Source organism: Papaver somniferum, chromosome 1 (genome assembly GCF_003573695.1).
Source record: "Papaver somniferum cultivar HN1 chromosome 1, ASM357369v1, whole genome shotgun sequence".
NCBI classification, from domain to species: Eukaryota; Viridiplantae; Streptophyta; class Magnoliopsida; order Ranunculales; family Papaveraceae; genus Papaver; species Papaver somniferum.
In genome coordinates this window covers 215029249-215044779 of record NC_039358.1, presented here as the reverse complement: position 1 = coordinate 215044779, position 15531 = coordinate 215029249, and positions in this window count along the sequence as shown.

Sequence of the window (15531 nt, the reverse complement as noted above, 5' to 3'; positions counted from 1 at the left end):
TAGTCAATGTAAATAAGAGTCATGTAAATAGTCATTTTGTTGTTTCATTGTAATAAGCAAGGAGGGTGTATGCCATTGATGTACAACGCGTGTAATTGTGAAATACCTCCAACTCATTCACAATTCTCGTAAAGTCCGGACAGCTAGCTAGATTTCGACCTCAGTTCTTAGCCTGAGAAACTATCTCTTGGTGATTAGTAGTCATGACTTCAGATCTTTCTTTACACATGTGTAGATACACTTTACACTCTTATCACATGTCTTTTTTTGTTATCAGTGCTAGGATTGTGCCTTCGATAGCTAGATTGACATCTCCATTTTGCTGTGAGCTTTAACTGTTTTGCACATGTCACGTTTGATGGAATCTGAGCTCATATTTTGTCCTTAGGTTTTGTAGGCACACCTCTGGTAAACCTTCACGAGACTTCACTCGTCCACTAGGGACACTTAGTGGTTTAAAAGGCTTAGTGCATACGCTAAATGCATTCGAGAGACCAGCGACAGTGGTATAGGTAGGATTTCCTTAGTTTTGTTTTACTTGAGGACAAGTAAAATTCAGGTTTGGGGGTATTTGATGAGTGCTAAAAAGTGCATATTTCTATATATTATTCTTGGCATTTAACTCATCTTTTGTGCGTTAATTCTACATTTTATCCCATATTCTGTATTTTCATTGTTTTCAAGAATAAATATTTTTCTTCATTAATTTTGTATTTTTAGGTAACAAATAAAGTTAGATGAATTGCGGAGCGGAAAAGAGCAGAAAAGTAGTGAAAAGCCGGGAGGAATCACGCAAGGAAGCCGCGAAGAATGTTGTGCACAAGACCAAAAGGCTAGAAGTGGGCTTGAAGAGGAATAATTGTTCTTAAAGAAGATATGGGCTTGGCATACCCAAGGCCCAAAACCCTCACCCAAATCCATTTCCTATATCCATACCCGTTTCCTTTTCTAGCCGTCAGATTGGATCATCTCAGCATCCTATGGTCGCAGCATCACCAGTACATCAAAGTCTGAAGCTCCTGTCAAACACTACAGCACCTAACTCCATCTTGAGCCGTCAGTTTCGTTGTACTTCCGCATCCAACGGTCGCTCCTCGCTTCCTTATGTCTCGCCGTTAGATCGATCCATCATCTTCGCATCCAACGTCGCATCCTCGCTGTTCATCAACAATTGCTGAACTCGCCGAACACACGAGCACCTAACACCTTCCCCTACCAAACCAAACGCACCCTTCCTTCTTTCCCATCGAACCCATCTTCCCCCACCTCACTTCTGCAGAACCACTACTCCACTGTCACCACCTTCTCCATCATCGCCACCACTCCCTGACGCCACCAAACACCACCAAACCACTCTACCTTTTCCATAAAAGCAAAACCCATCATGCCCCCCTCTTTCTAGCCCCCTATTTGATTGATATTTCTTCTCACTTTTCTCTGAAACCCTAGAAGAAAAATCAATCGATTAGGCGAGTCTAGAGTAGCAATTGACACATGGGAATGGAGCAGGAGAGTCAGAGGAAGATTGGGTCGACATTGTGGGTAAGATTTGACCCATCAAAGTAGGTAAATTTCATAGCCCTAATTCACTGTTAAATTTGGGGATTTTTGGGAATTGTGTGTATGAACTAGAATTGTGTAAATTGGGTATAAATAGGATGATATGGTTTGTGTTGTAACCATGCCCGGATTAGCCGGTGCACCAAGCAGTAGTTCATGTTTGATTTTATCTTCATGATGATGTTCTAATTTCATAGTTAGGGTTTAGATGAAACCTTTAATCTATTGCTAAGTTTCATTTAAGTTCTGATATTGGTCTTGTTGTGCTATAATGTTGTGGATAAATTATCTTGTGCACTTTACATTTTGCTCTCACAGTGCATGTCATGTATGCATTGTAGTTAGAACACCACTGTGTGATTGTGCTGCAGCTCATACCTTATTGATATTGTCAAATTCTCTGACTAATTGTGCTTTAGTCAGACATTTAGTGCTTAGGATTGATATTTTAGCTGTGATAAGGATATCCCTTAGGATTGTTTACTCACCTAAGTAATTGATCTGTGGTTAGTTGTTTTGTGAGAAGGGCAGCTAATACTAGGATTAGATAGTTATCTTAGTGATACTAAACCTTCCTCCTGAAACCACCCTTTGATGAGCAGCAGGCATAGAACCTCCACTGCCATCTAGTTAGTCAGTTGAGCCTAGAAGCTCACTGATATCTATACAAGGGACAAGAACATCATTGGGATTGAATTGACTTAGTATAGGTTAAGCGGTGGATTCGACTTCCCCAGCACCTTATCTATCTGCTTGTAGGTTACTCTTTGCTTTCGCTTTTGTTATTTCAGTCACTATCATCGTCTTTGTCGTATCGACACAAACTCCCCCTTTTGGTTACTCTCAATTTGAATCAGTAGTAGTTAAATTGTAGCTTCAATACACACCCAAGTCTCTGTGGTTCGACCCTGCTTGCCCTGTTCTATACACTAGACCCTGTGCACTTGCAGGTATAGTTTGTGACTCTTTTAGAGAGCCACCACTAGTTCCGACTAAGAGGGAGTCCAACTTTAATGATATATTAGAGGTTTATAAGCAGGTTACTATAAACCTACCATTGTTGGATGCGATTAAGCAGATTCCGGCTTATGCCAAGTTCCTTAAGGACTTGTGTACACGAAAGCGTAAGCTTAGTTTCCAAAAGAAAGCCTTCCTAGCTAGTCACGTGAGTTCCATTATTCAGAATACCACTACTCCTAAGTATAAAGACCCAGGGTCCCTTACCATTTCTTGCACAATATGTAAACACCGTGTTGAGAAAGCTTTGCTTGACTTAGGAGCCAGTGTGAATTTACTTCCATACCATGTGTACCTTAAGCTAGGACTTGGTGAGATGAAACCTACCCAGATGACACTCCAGTTAGCTGATAGGTCCGTCAAAATTCCTCATGGTGTGATCGAGGATGTTCTTATTGAGATCGAAAAGTTTATTTATCTAGTGGATTTTGTTATCCTAGATACCCAACCTGTCCCTGACCCAGTGAACCAGATACCGGTGATTTTAGGTCGCCCATTTTTAGAAACATCCAATGCGATCATTAACTGTCGAACTGGTATTATGAATTTGTCTTTCGGTAATATGACTATTGAGCTGAACATCTTTCACATTAGTAAGCTACCCCAGGAACTGGAAGACTCGAGCGTAGAAGAGGTGAACATGATAGGCACCTTAGTAGAGGAGTCATTACCAAACACTTTGATAGAAGATCCATTAGATAAATGCCTAGCTCACTTTGGGATTGATTTTGATGATGATGATGTGATTAATGAGGTGAATGCTTTGTTAGATTCAACCCCTTTGTTAGACACTAGTAATGGATGGAAACCTAAGTTCGAACCTTTACCCGTTCCCGAGTCTACCCTAGTTCCTTCGTTGGAAAAGCCTCCCAAGTTGGACCTTAAACCATTACCAGATACCCTGAAGTATGTGTTTTTAGGCCCCTCTGAAACTTTACATGTGATTATAGCATCCAACTTGGATAGTGATCAGGAAAGTAGGCTAGTGACTGTCCTTCAGAATAACAAGGAAGCTTTAGGGTGGACTATAGCAGACATTAAGGGTATAAGTCCTATTGATTGTATACATCATATCCATTTAGAGAGTGACACCAAACCTTCTAAGGAGATGCAACGTCGATTGAACCCTAATATGAAAGAAGTTGTTCGAACCGAGGTTCTGAAGATGTTAGATGCAGGCATTATCTACCCCATTTCAGACAATAAGTGGGTCATCCCCGTTCAGGTTATTCCCAAGAAATCCGGTATTACTGTAGTCCAGAATGATAACAATGAGTTAATCCCAACCCGAATGACCACGAGTCGGCGTGTCTGTATTGAATATAGAATTGAACAAGGTCACTAGGAAGGACCACTTTCCCCTTCCCTTCATCGACCAAATGCTAAAGAGATTAGCTGGACGTAGCCATTATTGCTTTTTAGATGGATACTTCGGTTATAATCAGGTTCCTATTGCCCCAGAAGACCAAGAGAAAACCACTTTTACCTATCCCTTTGGTACCTTTGCGTATAGACGCATCCCTTTCGGCCTATGTAATGCCCCTGCGACCTTTCAGCGTTGTATGATGAGTATATTTTCTGACATGGTAGAACGGTTCTTAGAGGTCTTTATGGATGATTTTTCAGTGTTTGGTTCGTCTTTCGATGAGTACTTGCATCATTTGTCATTAGTTTTGACTAGGTGTAAGGAAAAGAGTTTAGTGCTTAATTGGGAGAAATGTCACTTCATGGTTCGTTCAGTAATTGTTCTAGGGCATATCGTATCTTCAAAGAGTATAGAGGTAGAAAGAGCCAAAGTTGACCTTATTAAAACTTTACCGGTCCCAAAAAACGTAAAAGGTATTAGGTCATTCTTATGGCATGTTTGTTTTTATCGTCGATTCATTAAGGATTTTAGCTTGATTTCTAGACCTCTTTGCAATTTTCTTGCAAAAGATGTTAAGTTTGTCTTTGATGATGCTTGTTTAGAGGCTTTCGAGAAGCTTAAAACTTTACTCACTACCGCCTCCATAGTCCAGGCACCCAACTGGAACCTACCCTTTGAAATCATGTGTGATGCTTCAGATTATGCTATTGGTATTGTGCTAGGTCAGCGAGAAAACAAGTTACTTCATGTAATTTACTATGCTAGCAAAACTCTGAATGATGCCCAGTTGAACTATACCACTACGGAGAAGGAACTGTTAGCCATTGTGTTTGCCTTAGACAAGTTTAGACCCTATCTCTTAGGTTCTAAGATCGTAATATATACTGATCATGCTGCTTTGAAATATCTTTTGTCTAAGAAGGATACGAAACCTAGATTGATTAGGTGGATCCTGTTGTTACAAGAGTTTTCTCCGGACATTAGAGACAAAAAGGGTGCAGAAAATGTAGTAGCAGACCACTTTTCTAGACTTGTTGTTGATACCCTTAATGATTCCCTTCCTATAAGGGACAGCTTTCCTGATGAACGATTGTTCTTTGTTACCCAATTACCTTGGTATGCGAATATAGTGAACTATCTTGTTACTGGTCGAATTCCCCAACATTGGGGTAAACAAGAGCGTTCTAGATTTTTACCTGAGGTTAAGCACTTCTTTTGGGATGATCCTTATTTGTTTAAGTATTTTCCAGACCAGATTATTAGGAGATGTATACCTGAGAGTGGCCAGTCCAGTATTATTTCCTTTTGTCATGATCAAGCGTGTGGGGGTCACTTTAGTACTAAGAAGACCGCTGCTAAGATATTGCAGTGTGTATTCTATTGGCCTACATTGTTTAAAGACTCCCACAGTTACTGTGTTACTTGTAAACTTTGCCAGAAATTAGGAACCATTTCCCGTAAGAACATGATGCCCTTGAACCCTATTTTAATTGTCGGGGTCTTTGATGTGTGGGGTATTGACTTTATGGATCCGTTTCCTAATTCTTTTGGTAACCTATACATCCTTGTCGTTGTTGACTATGTCTCTAAGTGGATTGAGGCGGTTGCGTGTAAAACCAATGACCATAGGGTTGTGATTGATTTCTTGAAAAATAATATTCTTACACGTTTTGGTACACCGCGAGCTATAATTAGTGATGGTGGGTCGCACTTTTGTAATGGAACTTTTAGGCTTTTGATGAAGAAATATGGTATTCCACATAAGGTAGTTACCCCGTATCATCCACATACTAGTGGTCAGGTTGAGGTTTCCAATAGGGAGATAAAACGTATATTAGAGAAAATAGTTAATCCTAATCGGAAAGACTGGTCGTCTAGGCTTACTGATTCCTTATGGGCTTACCGTACTGCGTTTAAGACCCCCATTGGAATGTCGCATTATCGGCTTGTGTATGGCAAGGAATGTCATTTACCTGTCGAGTTAGAACATAGAGCTTATTGGGCTGTTAAGCAGCTAAACTTTTCTGTTGACAAGGCAGGAGCCCATAGGAAACTCCAGCTCAATGAGTTGGACGAGATTTGTATTGATGCTTACGATAGTGCGAAGGATTATAAGAACAAAATGAAACTTGTGCATGATAGAAATATTTTAAGGAAGTCATTTTCTCCAGGTCAAAAAGTTCTTCTGTATGATACCCACTTGCATCTTTTCCCTGGGAAGTTACGTTCTCGGTGGACGGGTCCTTTTATTGTTCGCACTGTCTTTCCTCATGGAGCTGTTGAGATCGAGACACCGGATGGTAGTAGTTCTTCGAAGGTTAACGTTCAGAGATTGGAACCCTTTTTAGAGCCCTTTCCAACAGGTGATGTTGAGGAGGTCCCTCTGGAGGACCCTGTTTACCCTTGATTGACCATCGAGGCGATTGTATGTTGTATATTAGTTTTTGATTTCTCTCTTCACCCAGGTACTATCTTTCCGACTTCTCTCTTTACTGATTCCTCATGATACTTTACTTTTTGGTATTGCTCTTTCATTAGAAACATTGAGGACAATGTTAGATTTAAGTTTGGGGGTGGGGAAGAACTTTTTAGTTGCACTTTTGAAACTTCTAGCGTCACATGGTACCCGGTTAGCTAAGTTTACATACTGTTTCTCACTGAAAAGATAGAAATTGGAATGCTAGGGATAAAAACCTTTTGAGACATTAGAGAAAAAGACATTGAGATCCTTGAAATTCAGGAGAGAACTTGTTCCTTTTAGAGGGTAACCGTGATGGACCTAACCATACATGATGGAAAGGCAGGTAGGTCAGGAAATATCAGAAAGACAAAGCAACCTCACAATGTAGTCTTAGTTACTGGATTGCGACTCTCTCTCAGTAGAAACTTATCATCATCAACAAGCGGAGCGACATCAAAATCTATGAAGAAATTTGAAGACGTTTTAGGTTTAGAAGCAACAATAGAAAAGAATAATTCAAAAATCAAAGTTGAAGTTATAAGAGCAAATGATATAAGTTGTTAGAATCCATGATACCAAGACATCACAAGTTGCGAAGATCCAAGTTTTGAAAGTGCTTATCTCATGGCCATGTAAATTGTTGTCTTGAAATTTTTGTTTCCAAAAAAAAAAAAAATGAAAAAAATCGTCGTTACGTTTTGTTCAATAAGGCCAAAGGGAAGTAGAAGTTTATAAGTCAAGCAAGAAATCGAAGAGAAGAGTTAATTGTCAAGGTTCTATGAGGTTCGATAGTTTATCATCAACAGTTGAAGACCGAAGAAGACGTTGTTTCTACTGAGCACTATGAGAGAGTCGAACAAAGATACATTTGGTTGCTTTGTTAGTCCGCTTTCAATCTGGCACAAGATCTTTCTAGCACTGGTTTAACTCATCACACGTAATTAGTCCAGCTGTGTAGCAGATGTCCCTCTCATCTTTATCTCTCTCCTAATCTGATCCAGCTATAAAGCAGCGGACACATCTTACAATGTTTATCTAGCTGTGTAGCGGATATGTCTTTATCTAGCAGTGTTGCGGATGTGCCTCCCCTTTTGTTCAGTCAGTTTTAGAGCTCACGCCTTTAATTTCTCTGGCATTCTAGTTACTTGGAGATAGGTTGAGAATATGTATGTCCTCATAACTCTTTGGATACTTGTGGCCAATTAGAAGTCATGGTTTTGTGGGTTCACCTCTGGTAAACCCTCCCGAGATTAACTCGGTTTTATTTTTTATTAGTTTTGCTCGAGGACTAGCAAATAATAAGTTTGGGGGTATTTGATAGACGCATTTATGTGTTTAATTTGTCCTCAATGTTTCGTATTGTTGGTACTCGTTTTCGTCCTTATTATGGTGTTTTGTGTATTTTTAGGTATTTTTGGAAAAATCGGCTCGAAAAATCACTCGGAACACCCCCGGAGGACACTTGCTATACGGAGCCCAGATTTGGTTAAGGGGCACCTCAATTACTAAGGGACACCCCCAAAAAGGCAGCTGCTATTCGCACCCCACAGCTGGTTAGGGGGACACCATCTTCTTCATTTGAAACTTAAAAATTGGCGGGAAAAATGTGGCAGCTCTCTGAGAATGTTTCGATCGAAATTTGAAGATGTTCTAGGTGGACTAAAGGGCTGAAACTTCATGGGTAGTTGTCATATGTCATAAAAGAGCTGGTATGGGTGTTTATTTCGATCAAATTTGGCTGGAAAATCCGTGACAAGGAATCAAGGCAGCCCGTGCATGAGAAGAATAGTTCACGGGTTTTGGAAGATTTATGCGTGTTCTGCTCGTGTATGATGACTCTAGCAACACTCTAGACCGTGAAGAAGATAAATGAGGAGATTTTGCAGCTGTAGAAACACGTGAGAAGCTAAAACAGGGAAGAAAATATTCCCAGAATATTTTTCTTCACTGCCGAGTTTAATGAGAATTTGTGAGAGTTATGGCGTGATATTTTGCTGTTGTTGAGTATATATAGGGTGAGGGGATCATAGAGAAGGGAGACGGGGAGATTGGGAGAGAAAAAGAGCACCACAGAGCGAAAAATCAAATTTGCAGAGCTGCCATTTATGCTGCTGCAAAACTGAAGAACACGAAGAACGAACCTGCACCAGCAGTCGTTTTTGAACAGTGACAGCAACTCATTCTGTGGGTCGCAGTTTACAGGCAGACTTTAAAAACGCAACAGCAACAGTAACGACTCTTTGGAACGGTTTTTGCAACAGTTATAAGCGTTGCAAACCCGATTTTTATTATAATTCTCCCTTATTCATCATTTGTAACCCTTTGAGCATAAATGAAATCAACTTTTGAGCGTGTTTCCAACATGATGAGCGGCTAATTCTCTCGTAACTAAGGAAATGGATGAAGCTATTCACACATGAACAATGGGTATCTATTTCATTTTCTCTAATATTTAATTATAATTCACTCAATCACTGCTTTTGCAGAGTTCTTAAAAGTTTACATAATTTTATTCATTAGTTGTGATTCAATTAGATAGGTTATGCTTTGGTTAGATAATATATGCTTAGGGGATACAATTAATTTTTGAGAATATGTTTGATTATTTGTGGATTAAGAAATAAAGGATTAAAAGGATAATTAGAGTTATAAAATATTTGACATCATTCATGTGTAATAGTGGATTCTAGTGTCTTGGTTATTTTCCTATCACTTTAAATCAATTTTGAGTTAAGTTTTCTATATTTTTAAGTTCTATTAAGTCTAGAATTCATTTCCTTCACAAGCCTCAACGAACTCTTTACTACAACATCATTGAAAATACCATCATCGATGACAGCTCAATCCTAATTACGCTGATCCAAAATCCGAGGTTGCAAAACTGAGGAATACGATGGTACAAATTCAGATGACGATGATTATATCTATTCTAGTACAAATCCCATGGTACAAATTCCGAGACATACCGAAGATCAAAGTAAAGCTCAAAGACGTGGTCCTTTTTTGATGACAACGAAGACAATGAGCCTAAGTTTTCCCACTATGGTCATGCTCCGATGACATCAAATCCGGGGATGATTACACAAGAATAAGGGCAAGGTCATACGATGATGGTGAAAAGCCATACGATGATGCAAAATCGGCACCTCGTATTTCTCATTCTCCATGCCTCTGATCGAAGAACATATACCAGTGGTTATCCTTCATTGGTGACCATTGATTACTTCGTAATTTTTCTTATACTTCCATTCTTGGACCATTGATTACTTCATGGACACCAATGGTTATCCTTCATTGATGATATACTTCATTGATGACACCAAGGATAACCATTGATGATATCCTTCATATACTTCTACAATCATACGCGCACCACCATTAACCGTTACAAAGTTCAGTTCCGGAATAATTGAATGATGCAGTTCAAGCCCAACAATGCCAAATTTGTATACAGAGATACATATCCACACACCCCAGCAGCGGGAAGATGACTATTGTCCCAATCCCGAACATAAGAGGTACACATATAGCATAAGCCTTGTCAACCATTGGCAGGAGCGGGCGACTAATTTTACTTTCAGAAGCTTCGTCAACCAGCTTCTGAAACCAAAAGGGGGCATATAGAGTTTGCAAATACTATACTCCCTACGTTTTTGAAATGCATACAAATACACTTTCATAATACTTCGTATTTTCATTTCATACATTCTAACTACAGAAAATTACTTTCTATGAGAATATTTCATACGTTTTTCAAAATTCATTACATTTCATACATGCTGAATAACGCATACTTTCCAAAAAAAACGGTGAATCGGGGCAAGCATCATCGGTCTCATATCATCGTACTGGGGAAAGCACTTGTGTGCAATCTCTCCGGACTCCCCTGTAAGAATATATGAGTGTATGACCAGGGGGAAGGCATCCAACAGAAAGAGATACCCAACATGACATGCCTTTGGAAGCTCAGCGGAACGGGCGTTTGCAAAACATTCAGTTTTACACCACGTCTCCGGGACTTTCTTAGACCCCCACCGTTTGGTAATCCCCTGGCTCGGGATTGGCCAACGGGGTGACAAGTCCCAAACATAGCACAAGGTAATCCCTTCGTGACACTATGGTCTCAAACACTCACCGTTCTCACTGATGATGAATTCATAAATATTCTCAATGCGGGGGCAAGAACAACCATACAGACACTTAATGTTTGTTATAGCTTAATATAAGAATTTTGAGTTTATTTAACAAATACTTATTACTCATCCATCATTTCATCTTATTGTTTAATACAGAAAACATTTATTTAAAATTGAGATACACTGAAGCTTTCATTTCATAACTTATTATAGCCTGGTACAAACTTTTGCAAATGTTTACATCTTCAATTGCAAAAATGGGCCAATAAACCAATTCTAAATCTAGTCAAATTTTAAGCTTTCATGAAGCTTCGGTATTGAGTTTTAAAATACCATGCATAGCGTTTTCATTTTAAGCTCTTTTCATTTCCTTAAGAGTCCTGTAAGGACTCTTCTTTACTTAATCTTTCCCCTTGTTTTATTTTTGCCAGCGCACTATAAAATGGGTATTATTGCAGCCTTTCAAAAACGTTTCAATGTAACCGTGATTTTTGAACTTGTTTTCTGTTTAGATAGGTAACTTCAAGCATGATCGGTTGGTTTGTAACCCAATACTCTTCCTTACTTGAAAATTATTATCTTTTAAGCATCTGATGTGTTGAACGCTTAAAACTTGTTCATAAATATTCCCATGAATCATTCTTTTTTATTTCTCCTGGTAATTGTCCTTCACTATCCTTCGTTCAGATCTAAAACTAAAGGGTAAAATTCACTTTTTAGTAAAGATTAATTTCAACTTAGTAGTGTTTAACCCCAAATAATTCAAAAAGAGAAAGTGCTTTTCAGATCACAGATTACAAAAAGTTTTGATTAAAAAACTTCTTATTATTTTCTCTTTCAAAACTTGTCAGATGTCAGATTATTAATCAGAATACCTTATCTTGTCTACTTTATGTCTTTATCTTGTCAAAAAGTACTACCTTATCTTGTCTACTTTATGTCCTAATCTTGTCTACTTTATGTCTTTATCTTGTCAAAAAATACTATCTTATCCTGCTACCTAGTTTTTATGAATTATTAAATGTCGGGAGGTGAAGTCAGAAAAGTTGATATCCCTTTACCCTATAAAGAGGGGAAGATAAGGAAGGAAAGGTTAAAGAACCTTCGTTCTCTATCTTCGTTTTCATATGATAGAGACAAAAAGTTAAAGAACCTTTGTTTCTCTATCTTCGCTTTTGTGGGGAAGAGACAAAAGGTTAAAGAACCTTCGTTCTCTATCTTCATTTTCATATGATAGACACAAAAGGTTAAAGAACCTTCATTTCTCTATCTTCGCTTTTGTGGGGCAGAGACAAAAGGCTAAAGAACCTTCGTTCTCTATCTTCGTTTTCATATGATAGAGACAAAACTTTAAAGAACCTTCGTTTCTCTATCTTCGCTTTTGTGGGGAAGATAAGGAAGGAAAGGTTAAAGAACCTTCGTTCTCTATCTTCATTTTCATATGATAGAGACAAAAGGTTAATGAACCTTCGTTCTCTATCTTCGTTTTCATATGATAGAGACAAATGGTTAAAGAACCTTTGTTTCTCTATCTTCGCTTTTGTGGGGAAGAGACAAAAGGCTAAAGAACCTTCGTTCTCTATCTTCGTTTTCATATGATAGAGACAAAAGGTTAAAGAACCTTCGTTTATCTATCTTCGCTTTTGTGGGGAAGATAAGGAAGGAAAGGTTAAAGAACCTTCGTTCTCTATCTTCGTTTTCATATGATAGATACAAAAGGTTAAAGAACCTTCATTCTCAATCTTCGTTTTCATATGATAGAGAAAAGGTTAAAGAACCTTCGTTTCTCTATCTTCGCTTTTGTGGGGCAGAGACAAAAGGTTAAAAAACCTTCGTTCTCTATCTTCGTTTTTATATGATAGAGACAAAAGGTTAAAGAACCTTCGTTTCTCTATCTTCGCTTTTGTGGGGAAGATAAGGAAGGAAAGGTTAAAGAACCTTCGTTCTCTATCTTCGTTTTCATATGATAGAGATAAAAGGTTAAAGAACCTTCGTTTCTATATCTTCGCTTTTGTGGGGCAGAGACAAAAGGTTAAAGAACCTTCGTTCTCTATCTTCGTTTTCATATGATAGAGACAAAGGGTTAATGAACCTTTGTTTCTTTATCTTCGCTTTTGTGGGGCAGAGACAAAAGGTTAAAGAACCTTCGTTTCTCTATCTTCGCTTTTGTGGGGGAGAGACAAAAGATTAAAGAACATTCGTTTCTCTATCTTTGTTTTCATATGATAGAGGCGAAAGGTTGAAGAGCCTTCGTTCTCTATCTTCGTTTTTATAGGGCAGAGGCGAAAGGTTGAAGAGCCTTCGTTCTCTATCTTCGTTTTTATATGGCAGAGGAGAAAGGTTGAAGAGCCTCCGTTCCCTATCTTCACTCAATTCCTTCGCTGGACTTCATTCTCATTGAAGAGACTTTCTAGTTACTAAAAGAGATGCCGAAGTACTCAAATCTTGAAGAATCTTAGTTGCCGAAGTACTCAAAGCTTAATTCTAAGTGCTCCAACAAAGACATTCGTGCAGAGGACTCCATGTTGCCAGTAGGCAAACAAGCATTGAACAATGAAGGATAGATAACTCAGAATGGAGCATAAAATCCTCAACGGGAAGCAAGGATAATCAAGGAATGTTTCTGAATTCCATTAAAGAATAGGGGCAAGTATTAATACTTTGCCGTAATGTATTCTTTATGGGAATTCTTCCACAAAGAGCTCAAAATCTTCTCGACATGAAGCACTTGAAAGAAACAACACCAATATAATGACAAACAAGGTGGAAATGATTTTTCTTAAGGATTGTTCACCAACAACCCTCAAGAAAAGGGGCAAACTGTATACACCTAAAATATATTGACACATGGAGGGTGATTAGAAGCTGCAACTGGATATGAGGATACAACATCATACACCGAATCAATCCTAAGTCTTCTTACAAACTAAGCTAATGTCACTTTTGTAAATAGTATCCCTTTTTCCTATAAAGAGGGGAATATAGGGAAGAGAACGTGGGACTTTTGGAGAGAAAAAGAGGGAAGAGTAAGAAACTCACTACCTCTGAAAACAGAGAATAGTAGCTGGGCAGTATTACTACCTTCTTTCTATCTTCGGAATACCTTCATAATATTTTCGTAATATCTTCGTAACACCTTCGTTTTACCTTCATTACTAGGAATTCTCATTGAACTTCATCATATTTAATGGGGTTCATCAACCTTGTAACACATCAAAAACCATAATAAAACTTTCTTTGCCCCTCCCGTGGATGTAGACACTCCGATGTCGAACCACGTTAATTATTGTTGTGTGAATCTCTAGTTATTTATTTGTTTATATTTACCTCTTACTTGCTGTTTTATGATTTAAATCAAGATCCTATGATCTTGTTCATTTGAGTGTGCTACTAGAAAAATGGTAGTCGCAGGGGTTACACACCTCGTGGCTACCTCCACAGTTGTATCATTTATTAGATCTCAAGTTGTATCAGAATGGATTTTTACTTGGTTACTTTGATTTGATTAGATCTCAAGTTGCATCATTTATTAATACAAGAGTTTTTGGGGAATAACGTTATCATCGAAGCTTAGATCAGTAGACAATACTGGCTCAGTTGCATTCACCCTGTAAACAGTCACTACTTATATAACTATTACAGACGTCTCGTTGCTTATCCTTGTATACCATTTATGTTTTCTGCATTGTTAGCGTCTTGAGAAATCTGAATGAAGAATGCTTAGCTCACATGTGAAAAAGCTTTTGAAATTCTCTGAGAAAAACACAATGATTGTTTCAAAATCACGCATGCATATAAATGTTCTCGTACTTCTGCTAACTGTACTAATGTTGGTCTACATGATGTGACGAAATGAAAGTAATTGTAGAGACGCCTCGATAATAGAACACACTTAAATACTTCGATAGCATTGATTATACAAGAGATGTGAATCGACTAAGTTTCATGCTCTTCAGTTTTGGCTTAAACCAGCCGGAAATTTTGTATTAGTTTTTGAATAATGGGATGGGAAATGGTGATCCAAGTGGGACATCTTTTCTCAAGAGAACTTTTAGTAGCGTTTGTGCCGATGCTGCTTCATTAAGACCCAAAGCTCATTTAAATCGAGCCCCAGGGCAAAAACTTTTATCGATTAAGTTTGGTAGCTTTGGAACTCCAGAAGGTGGTTAAGTAAGCTTTATAGGAGGAGTCACCTTGCTCACAATTCGTACATTGCTTATGAAAAGGTACATATTTAAACTCCATTTTTTTACAATTCAAGTAAGCTACACAACTTTTAGGCCTACAGTGTTGCCGCATACTCTTCTCTGTAACATTTAAAATTTTACCTTAGAGGTGCATTGCATTGCAGTTATGCATAATATCCGTAGATCCTAAGCTTTTTGGAGCAGATCCATGTCCAAATATTATTGAAACTCTCTTAGTTGTTCCTCTACAAGGTTAGGAGGAAATCAAATAATTAAAGGTGTCATGTTTTCAAGGTTTGTTCTTATACTTTGTTGTAGTTCTGTCACAACATTTGTGTTGTTTAAACTTGTGATTAGTAGGGACTAGTTTATTCATACAACGTAAAGACGGATAGTTTACATAGAGTTATCATTAGCATTTACCTCTTTACTAGGTATTCCAGCGGAATAGTTATCACCGAGTCTTTGATTACCTGAGTCTTGCCGTCCAGTACATTGATCGCCATTTCAAATTGCAGATATGATGGTTGAAATCCCTTTTATTGTTGTAGAATTATTTATCACAAGTTGGTCTTGTTCTGATGTGCTCATATTGGATGGGCTTGACATAATTGGGTATCCTATATTCTTGGACGAAAAAGGTTTAAAACATAATTTTCCTGTCACTGCTGTCACTGTATGTAGACTGGATTCAACTGTTATTTTTTGGACATCATTTAGGTGATACTTTTTGTGAGGGAAGGTGCAAAAATAACTCACCTTGTCAGTTGAGGAAGACAGGCGATCCTTATTTTACTTTTTGGC